This window comes from Pygoscelis adeliae, unplaced genomic scaffold (genome assembly GCF_000699105.1).
Source record: "Pygoscelis adeliae isolate BGI_AS28 unplaced genomic scaffold, ASM69910v1 Scaffold21, whole genome shotgun sequence".
Lineage (NCBI taxonomy): Eukaryota > Metazoa > Chordata > Aves > Sphenisciformes > Spheniscidae > Pygoscelis > Pygoscelis adeliae.
This window is the reverse complement of record NW_008824243.1, coordinates 4,019,057-4,028,866: the sequence shown is the minus strand read 5'-3', so window position 1 is coordinate 4,028,866 and position 9,810 is coordinate 4,019,057. Positions and strand designations below refer to the sequence as shown.

The 9,810-nt window shown below is 44.2% G+C and overlaps 1 protein-coding gene across 1 annotated transcript in view; it reads right to left on the bottom strand.

Annotated features, from left to right (window-relative positions):
* The window catches only part of KDR (kinase insert domain receptor (a type III receptor tyrosine kinase)), a 91,218-nt gene that overhangs the window by 66,874 nt on the left and 14,534 nt on the right, over positions 1-9,810 (bottom strand).

Sequence of the window (9,810 nt, the reverse complement as noted above, 5' to 3'; positions counted from 1 at the left end):
CTCAGCCCTAGCTCACTCCTCACCCCGCTGACTCCTCAGGTACCGCAGGCCTGCCCCTTCTCCTCAGGTCATGCCCCCATGCTAGCATGTCCCTCTGCCTGAACTAGAGCTGCTTGGGGCATCTCCCAGAGAAAAGTCACTGCAAGGATGGCCAGTACAACTCCACTGTGTTGTAAGTGATGTCACATCTTGAGTGAAAAGCCCCAGTGGTGGAATAAAACTAGAGAACGAAACTTCAAGTAAACGGCAATACATTTGCTCTGTTTTCCTATCAGCCTGCTACTTCTGCCCAGATCTTCATAGAATCATAGAATCATTAAGGTTGGAAGAGACCTCTAAGATCATTGAGTCCAACCGTCGACCCAACACCACCGTGCCCACTAAACCATGTCCTAAGCGCCTCATATTTTATGCACCCCTTTCATTGAAAAATACTCACGCACTTTAAAAGACGGACAAGCACAAACCTTATTCAGATGTAGAGATTGAAACAGACAGTCCAAGTAAATAACAAAGCTGGAGTTGAAACACATAGAGGCTCTTCTGAGTAGTCCTATCTGTTCTTCTTAGAATCGATATATCATTACCATTTCCCTCTTACTGCAAACTGGCATAAGACTTGTGCTCTAGACCCTTCACCAGCCTCGTTACCCTTCTCTGGACACGCTCCAGCACCTCAACGTCCTTCTTGTAGTGAGGGGCCCAAAACTGAACACAGTATTCGAGGGGCGGCCTCACCAGTGCCGAGTACAGGGGCACGATCACTCCCCTACTCCTGCTGGCCACACTATTTCTGATACAGGCCAGGATGCCGTTGGCCTTCTTGGCCACCTGGGCACACTGCCGGCTCATGTTCAGCCGGCTGTCAACCGACACCCCCAGGTACTTTTCCGACAGGCAGCCTGCTCTTCTGCTCCATCTACTTTTCTCTTTCTCATTTTAAAGATGCAACTGGACAGATCCCAAGGTCAATACTGCTGACCCCCAAATTAGCTTTTTCTTTGGACCTGTGCAACTTACGTTGCTTGGATCTCCAGCGCTCTCGCCACAGACTGCTAGGGCTGTCCTAGCCATTGGACACCCGGCTCCATGCTTCATATTCAGTACGGTATTCACTGCCAGATGGAGACAGAGATAGCTTGTCTTAGCATTACTGCAATCAAGTCATAAAGCAGATTCCAGTATAGGAGAGCTGGTGTACCGGCATTAAGTGCAATCAGAAGGACATGAGGGATCTCTGTCTTAATCCCGGTAAAAAATATACTCAATGCCCCATGAAATCAAGGCATTTGAGGTGCGTCTTTATCATAAACAGTAGATTTGCTCATTCCTTTAGTCCTATGTCAAATTCACTGTTCGAGCTGTCACCATCTAATGTTTTTAGAAAATATTTTATGGAATACAAGCACACAAATACAGTCAGACAGAACGTTATCCTCTAGAACCACAAAACCCTTCAGCTAACATAAAGCCACAGAGGTCCATCGAGCAGAGGATCTGCCTTGTAGCTTGGACTTTCAGGCTGTGTCTGCAGGGAGATGATGTGGGGATGATCATGTTACAGAAGTACCGTGTGAAAAACATAAAGTGTCACAAGTAGTCTGGAGAGTGATTTTTACACTTATCAGCTTAATGACAAGCAAAGGCCATTAGATGCACTCTAAAAATTCCTCCCTGCTATTTGTGGGTCCCCGCAGCGTGCCATAGACACACACCGAAGACACGCCGCGTCGTGAAATCCTGCCGTTCTCGGAAGGTGGAATCAATTAGCATGTAAGATGTGTACTTAGGGAGAAAAAGCCTCGCTGCAAACACCCGACAAGAGAGGTATCAGCTGGGCTGTTTGCTCACATGGAGCCTGTTAGTTACACAAACACAGGGAAAGAAGATAGTATTACAGGTGAAATCCTGCAGTTCTCCTAATGAAAGTGAATTTGTTTCCCTTCCTGTTTTTCCTACTTACCCCTACTATTTGACCATTGTTAGACTGTGGCATGTACACCGGTTGAATGCCAGTTTTCCCCCTCCCATTTGGCATTTTCTATCTCTCTCACTGATTTTTTTTCAAAAACAGAAATTGCAAAAGAAATATTTTGACTTTTCTCAGGAGCAACACCCAAGGAAGCTGTCTTTGATGCAGATGAGGGCTGTTCCGAGAAACAGCTGGGGAAAAGAAACCTTGAGAAATCAGATCAAAAATGGCAATTTGGGAAAGAAAAGCATGCTTTTTCAGTTTGCATTTTCCAATGATCTTTGACCTTCCCATTTACATTTATCTTCTTGAGTTTAAGAAGGAAGCAGTGTTACCAATACTGAAAAAACTAAAGCTCCGAGAATATTAACCTCGGGGGAGGGAAGACTTGCTTTACTCAGAAATAGCATAACCTGTACAATGAACATTCATCTTAATGCAAAGCCGAGGAATGAAATTCTCTTCTTTACCAGAGGATCTTGTGATGAACAAATACTAATTCCCGCTGGCTGATATGGTAACACCCCTAAGCACTACTCAATCCATGTGAGTAGTGAGACACGAAGTCAGTGTTAAATTCCTTTTCTTATTCGGAAGGATGGAGTCCCCAGGCAAGGAGAGATAATCTTGGCCTTAATGGGGAACAGCGATTTTCCACTTCTTCAGACTGCTGTCTTACTTCCTAAAACTCGGGAGCCGACAGTCAGTACGCTGGGCACAATCTCTGCCCTGGCTTCCTGCTGTCAAGTGACACAGGTGCTGAGTGGAGGTGGCGTATGGCAAGAGTTGAAGCAGAGGTAGTTCAGTGAGGAAAGACTCTTCTGAGACCTTGGCAATAAATCCTAGATCAAATTGTCAGATCATGGCTACTTTTCAAAAGATTTATAATTTGAAAAAAAGGTGCAGATTTTCTCAGGACCAATACACATCTTAAATTTAATTCTTTAAGTTAGGAGCGATAGTTTTCCAAACAAAACCCACCATTTTAAGATTGGAAAGCAGAATATTCTTATTTCTTAGCCTTGAAAACAACTGAACTGTTTCTAGCCATGCCATTTTTTAAAAAGTACCCTAAAGCGGACAACCAGCATGAGCAATATCAATTCAAAGAGCTGACATCTGCAACAAGAAATAGCAAGTAACTTTAATAATAGCTAGTAGTACCAAGCAAATAAAACTGCATTGCTCTAACTTGTACAACTCTGGGAGCAGGTACAGTGGAGAATACTGAAATGCTTCTCTCACCGCAAAAATACAAAGACTAGTAGTTTGCTTGCATTGTTTTTCTGTAAAATTATACAAAGCCTGCCATAACTTGAAAACTCCGCAGGATTTTTTTCCCTGAGTTATCAGCATAAGTGACATTGACCTTAATATCACCGCATTTAAGCTTCAATCTTTCAGGCAGCAAGGGGGAAGAGCAGAGTCTCTTGAACAGAAACCAAGAATTGAAAATTTCAGTGCAAAAGATGAATACATTGAAGAATACATTAAACAGGGAATTTATAACATAAGCTCTTTTTATCCCTCCAGCTCTGTAACACACAGATATGCTGAGACTTGGGCGAAATCAAACTGAAGATGGCGGGGCGTAATATCCACTCTCCTTTACGCAGGGTAAATGCACAAAATATTTAGGCTCTTGAAGGAACAGGATGGGTTAAAAATAGAAACTATCTCTTAAAATACGAGTTACCTGCAAGGACTGGGATTGAGCTGCATGGTTACAGGGTCTGTCTGAGAGCTGAAAATTGAGCAGGAAAATGCTGAGGTTTTTTTGTTCTGTTTTGTTTTGTTTGGGGCAGTGGGGATGGGCTGCTTATGTCTAAATGGGTGTCTAAAAAATGTGATAGAAAGGAGGGACCAACCAACACCACCACAACACAGACCAACAGTTTGGGTCAGAAGACGTATCACTAATTGTACATATTGTTTTTCCCTGAAACAAGGAACATCCTCTGCCAATCTGAAAACTCCTGTTGCTCCGCAGGGTACAGACTCCAAAGAAGGAACTGCCTGCAAGCAACCAAAGTGCAAGTCTCTGCAGCAAAAAAAAATTCAACTAATTACTCTACTGTAAGCATATTTGCTTTTATTGACAGATCATAGGTTTTGAAAAGTTTGGAAGAAAGACTTTCCCTTCCTCCCAGAGCTTTGAAGCTGTATTGTCCACTTGATGAAAATATGAGCCGCGTTCTTTATACAACAGTGCAGGATGAAAAAAGAGGGAAATGAAAAAAATAATATCAACTCAGCACCATCATTTCAGAACATTTTGGCATATTTTATTGTTTCCTCTTAACCACCCCCCCCCCTTATCTCATGTACGGGCCCATCTACAGTAATGTTTTAAATTAAAAGCTTTTTAGTGAGCCAACTGCACCTTTCTCTAGGGAGTTCCCACTGAAATTCCTGATAACACCAAACAATGGAACTTTTTTCAAAGAGTTACAAAGCGTAATGAAAATGACATAAATTATCATTGAGAAATTTCATCCCTTTGAATACATTTTTCCTTCATTATTCATAGCATTTTTTCTAGAAAAACAAGCCATGATAGACCTTTCCGCAGAGTAACTTAATTAAGCCAAAATATTAGCAGTAGAAGTGGGCTCCCTCAATTACTACCATTCTGTATTTCTATTTTAAATTGCTTTTTATAAAACAAGCAGTTAGGGAGCTGAGTGACTCAGGAGCCAAAGCTTTCCAAGTCTTTACAGCAACCAATTAAAACTGTAGCAGAGAGGACACAGATTAAGTTGGTGCAGGCTTGACTCAGCTGTCCATAAATTGCATTTAGTACCTCTGCAGGTGCCCTGGGGTATCCCACTAGTCTCCTCCAGGAAGAGGTAAGTCTTCTGAAAGATCATCTGTCATAGCTGTCCACCCATGGGGATGCCCTGGGTATCCCAGGGCATTTCAAGTGGCACCTTATACCTGAGCATAGGAAACTCAGTCAAGCCCTTAGTGTCTACTTTAATGGCACTATATTATGCAAAGCCATTGAGAAGGAATATGTTTTAATCTGGAGCCTAATTTTTAAGACCTGAAAAATGTTAGACTTTATCATTATGAATACTGAAGATTAAACTGATGTGGAAACTGGTGCCAAGGTATGATTGTAATATTCCTCCTATATGTAAGTGTGGATTTATGGATACTTGGAAATGTATGTCAATAACAAATCGACCTCCAAAATATAAATCCTGAGCCCCATCCATGCAGGTAAATCAATAATGTGTGGAACAAACTCGTACTAACTTTCTTCATTTAGGTAGATAGGAGATGGAGGGGTGCAGTTGCTCTAACCCATTCCTAGCCCTCCCTCAGAGCCACGCCATGTGTCAGGGATGTGACTGGAAGCCCAGGGGAGACAAAGGGGAGACCTACCGAGATCAAAGGACTCTGTGTGGCACAACCTCACCTGATGGAAAAGATGGAGTCATTGCCATGTTTTAGCTTCTTCATTGCCTAATTTAGGTGCCCAACTTACCTGCACGGTGGTAAAATCAAGTCCTCCAAATGTGGATAGTTACTTAAATTGTATCCACAGTTACGTACTGTGGATACGTACACTTAAATTGTACGTATAAAGAAGGAGGGGGTCACAGTCCTCTGAAAGTAAGCTCTTATATTCACTATAAAGGCCATGGCAGGAGGAGGATGTCTCTGACAACCCCCAGAAGCAGATTCTGTCCAGTGAACTGGACCTCTCACCTGCACAGGGAGAGCACGCCTGCCCAAAGGGTGATCTGCTCAGGCCAGGTTTGGTGTCCATCCCTCTGCCGGGGTGCCCCCAAGAGGGGAAGCACGAGCCGGGGGATACCCCTGCCTGGAGGAAGAGGACCCGGCCTTGAAGGGCCACTGCGAGCTGTGCTAACCCTGGCTGCTCAGCAGGCAGATGGATGGCTGCACATCCATCAGATGCAGGCAGAGGGGCTCCTTCAGACTGGGGCAGACATGGACCCTATTTTTGGGGGGTTCTCTAGCAATTTGATTATTGCAGGAAGGGGGACAGGCCTAAAAGTGTGCGTATGGGTTGCTAACACTATGCTTATAATTTCTGGCTTCAGTAGAGAGATTACCCAGTCCAAGAAAGTAGGATCAGTGTGGGATTTAGACAGACCAAATCCTATCCCAGGTTTTATGCTATTTTGATTTCTTTAGTCTCCTGCCAGGCCAATACACAGATCTGCAGGAATCCCTCTTCTTCCAGCTTCACACACGCTCACAAATGCCAAAATTAACAAATCAAGATTGCATTTAATTCCAGATGAGCACATCTGAATTGCTCCATCTTATGATAATATTTTGCATCTTATTCAGAAGAAATGCTTGCATACTTAAACAACGAAGCAAAACATTTCAAAATCAATTTCTAGCTCACATCTTTGTTCCTGAATCCAAGGCTATGCCTGAGTCCTGCTGCTCTCTCCCCAGTCAGTGTCGTCTTGTGCAAGGGGGAATTAAGGAATTGGGCTCCAACAGTGTCAGGCGATGGAAGAAAGTGACTGCAGGTCACTCATGGGTGAGACGTGGGCATCACGGCGCTGCCAGGACTGGGACCCTGCCATCCACTTCCAGCTGTGGGCACTGGTGGAAGTGTGGTGGTGAAAGCTGGGGCGCTGGGGGGAGCTGAGCACCGCACTCCTGGGCATTGGGGCTGGCAATCCCATTAAGTCGTAGGGCCCCCTGTCATTTATGGACTGCACTCCCGGGGTCTCGGCTACAGCTGCACAGGAAGACTGCAGCAGAGAAGGTTATTGCACACACGGAGCCTGTGCTCAAGGATAATTTCCTAACCGTCGCACCCTCCTTTATTGTTTTTAGTGCTTCTTCACCATGCAGATCTTCTATTTTTCAAAGGCAGGTGCAGGATGGCAGGGTCTCCCTGAGGGTAACACGGGATGGCTCTTGTCAAAGCTCAGACCTGACCTGCACCAGCTCTAAGTCATTTCAGATGGATCTGAGAGGAAGACTTGGCAGTAATTCAAGAGGTTTGAGTTCCCAGTTGTGGAGTCCACTGAGTCTGTAAAAACCACCCTTAAACATTTTGTTTAAATGCCCCCCGCCCATCCCAGCCTTCCCTCACCAACGATTGTAAAGGAATAGCAAAGCTGGAACTGCGGAGTTTCTTAAAAATAGTTCCCTTGTATAGGGGACTATGAGAAATACTAGGCAAATCACCAAGTGATGAAGACCTAAATCCCTAAGAGCTTATACATATGCATTAAAAAGGGCGGTTTGAATGTCAAAATAAATAAATATAAAGCTGATTTTACACTACAGGATTATGCTTGGGAGGGAAGGTTTTCCTCCTGTCTTACACAACCAAACTTCAAAAGAAAACTCCCTGTGAAACGCTACTGGGTTTCTGCAGTCATGCAGATGACTGGGTTGGGCAGGACAAAGCTTTTTTCTGTTTGAGGGAAAAGCTCCATTTGGAAGGTTTGGAAGCAATTTCTGCTCGCAGTTTGCAAAGTGCAAATCAGGACAGTTTGTAACAACACAGAGCTATTGAGATGCAGGGAACTATTTACATAAGTAAGGTAAGCAGGATTTGACCCAGCCCCCGTGAGCCCTGCAGATAGCATTGTCCTGTCAATTTTCACTCCCTACAGCAATGAAGCCAGATAAATGGCTTCCTGCCATATGGCATCACCTTTTTACAAGAGATCATGTGGACGTTGCCACTGGCCTCTAGGTGCTTTGGAGGGAAGATCGCACTTTGCTTCACAACGTAGATTCCAAAATGTTTTCCAAAGCTGCCATGTACTATGAGTTCTCTGCTGAAATATATAAAGATGTCCTGGTAAGGGTACCAGGAAAAAGAAGACTCATGTGTGCTAGCTGTGAGGTTCAGTATCTTCAGCCCTCACCACTTGGCAGGACAGAGCTCTGCACGTGATCTGTGTGATCGCTCGGGGTCATTATTGCCTCTTTTCGCTGGGCAAGGTTCTGTACAGAGTATTTTGAGCCATATGCGATTACTTCAGTGAAAGCAGATACCAGCCCGAGTTTTGAACAGCACCTTTCATCGTAGGGCTTAGACCATCAAATGAACAAAGTTTAACAGCAGAGTTTAGCCTGTTAGTCAGAGAAGATCTTCCTCGGTATTTCCCAGGCTGTGCTTTATCCCATAGATGCTTCCTCTTGTCCTCTGCTGCCCCTCAACTATAGACTAGCTAGATGTGATGTGTTTCATGATCACATTACACCAAAGAAGGTCAGAGAAAATAAATGGTATTATTCAAACTTGACTCAAGAAAAGAGCAAATCTCTAAGGAAAGCACTCCTCCCCTTTTATTTATGAAATAAAACTCCAGAGTCTCACCCCTCAGGGAGGGATCGCTTTATATTCTCACTGTATGTAAAATTTACCCTGCCAAGAAGCAGCTGATAAACTCAAATCTCTGCTCACAGCGTGAGCTTCTTAATGTCTCTGCCTCATTTGTTCATCAGCACTTTATGAGAAAATAAACAAAAACACTGCCTGTTTGCCCATTGTCATCAAGGGCATCTGAACGCTTCCTGCCGGGAGAGGTGGTTGTACCGCCCTTGGAGCAGAGGCGATCGCATCTTTCTTCTGCCTCTGCATTTACAATGGCCAATCTACAAAGCCAGAATCCCAGGGAGCTTAATCAAAAGCCAGAAGACACCCCAGGGTACATGTTATTGTCCAATAAGAGTAAGCGGTGCACACTGTTAGCACCAGCATCAGGCTAGCGTCAGCGTTTCTGCATACTTGGGCATCTCTTGGAGGAATCCTGCTGCTCTTATGGGGCAGGAATTGTTACAGATGTAAAAAGCAAGCTATCACAATCATACAATGATTTTTAACAAGGCAAAAATTAAAAATAGATCCTCAGTGCTCCCCTCTGGTAACAGTTTTCTCTCTCACATCAGTTTGGAAAGAACATTTATGCTTTTTTCAGTTCAGACTATCAGCTGCTACAGCAAACCAGTGCAACACTGCCCCAAAATATCCCCGTCATGGAAGAGGAGGAGGATCACAGTGATGTTTAGGTTAAAACCCACAGGTTTCATTGCAAGCACACTAGCCAACATTTTAATGTATTTTTAAAACACAGTTCTGCGAGAGGCTCAATGCAGCTCCTACCATCCATCCCTCAAACGAGACAGCAATGTGTGTGCAATTTCTATATGATTAGTGCAGTGGAATCTTCTCCAAGTGCCTTCTTTTCTTCTTTCCTGCTTTTTTGCAGTCTCTGGCATATTTTGCACCATTTTTTGCCCTCAAATCCATATTTTTTGGTCCATTCTAACAGTATTTTTCTTCCTTGTTTTTAGCTTCTTAACTGGGTAGATGTGGATTATTTGACCCGAATTCTGAGCCCATGTGTGCACGTCTGAGAAGCGAGGGGCAGCGGACGTGCAGCCAGGAGGCACGTCGTTCGTGCATGCTTTGCTCATCCAGCGTCTCTCTGAAGAGATGGAGGGAACTGGTTTGTATGAAAGATGGCTAATAGCACCCATCTGCCTCCATCCTTCCTGTAAGGGGCACCATGGAAAAGGTGCTGGGGAGCTGATTCACAGTCCCCAGGGGTGCTCCTGTGCCCAGAGACAGAGACAAAACAAGGACCTGTTTCCACCCCTGCTCACTGTGAGAGAGAACACGTACATGTGTGACTTTAAGTGCTATAATCAGGGGAAATACTCTGCTAAGTCCTATTTATACTATTCTTAGACAAAAGGAGACCTGAAGATCTCTGCATCTTCCCTTTGCATCAATTAACTGGTTAACAAGGGGAAGAGGGGACGAAGCAGAAGTGTCCTGGGCAGACCTATAGCAATGTCATGGTTCACAACAGCTGAAT